This window comes from Otolemur garnettii, unplaced genomic scaffold (genome assembly GCF_000181295.1).
Source record: "Otolemur garnettii isolate 467f Iridium unplaced genomic scaffold, OtoGar3 scaffold00214, whole genome shotgun sequence".
Lineage (NCBI taxonomy): Eukaryota > Metazoa > Chordata > Mammalia > Primates > Galagidae > Otolemur > Otolemur garnettii.
In genome coordinates, this window is record NW_003852609.1 from 363,347 (window position 1) to 364,248 (window position 902).

The following is a 902-nucleotide window of genomic DNA, read 5'->3' on the forward strand; positions in this document are numbered from 1 at the left end:
CATGAAACCATAAAGATACTAGAAGAAAGTGTAGGGAAAACACTTGAAGAAATCAGCCTGGGCAAAAATGTTATGAGGAGGACCCCCCAGACAATTGAAGCAACATCAAAAATACACTAAAGGGACCTAATCAAACTAAAGAGCTTCTGCACAGCCAGGAACACAGTATAAGTAAAGCAAGCAGACAGCCCTCAGAATGGGAGAAGATATTTGCAGGTTATATCTCTGACAAAGGTTTAATAACCAGAATCCATAGAGAACTCAAACGTATTAGCAAGAAGAGAACAAGCGATCCCATCTCAGGGTGGGCAAGGGACTTGAATAGAAATTTCTCTAAAGAAGAGAGGTGCGTGGCCTACAGATATATGAAAAAATACTCTCCATCCTTAATCATCAGAGAAATGCAAATCAAAACTATTTTGAGATATCACTTAACTCCAGTAAGATTAGCCCATATCACAAAATCCCAAACCCAGAGATGCTGGTGTGGATGTGGAGAAAAGGGAACACTTCTACACTGCTGGTAGGATTGCAACCTAATAAGCTCCTTTTGGAAAGACATCTGGAGAACACTGAGAGAACTAAAAATAGACCTGCCATTTGATCCTGCAATTCCTTTATGAGTTATATATCCAGAAGACCAAAAACCGAATTACAACAAAGATATTTGTATCAGAATATTTATTGCAGCCCAATTCATGATTGCTAGGTCATGGAAGAAGCCCAAATGCCCATCAATCCACAAATGGATCATTAAATTGTGGTGTATGTATACCATGGAGTACTATGCAGCTCTAAAGAAAGATGGAGACTTTACGTCCTTCATGTTCACATGGATGGAGCTGGAAAATGTTCTTCTTAGCAAAGTATCTCAAGAATGGACGAAAAAGTATCCAATGTAC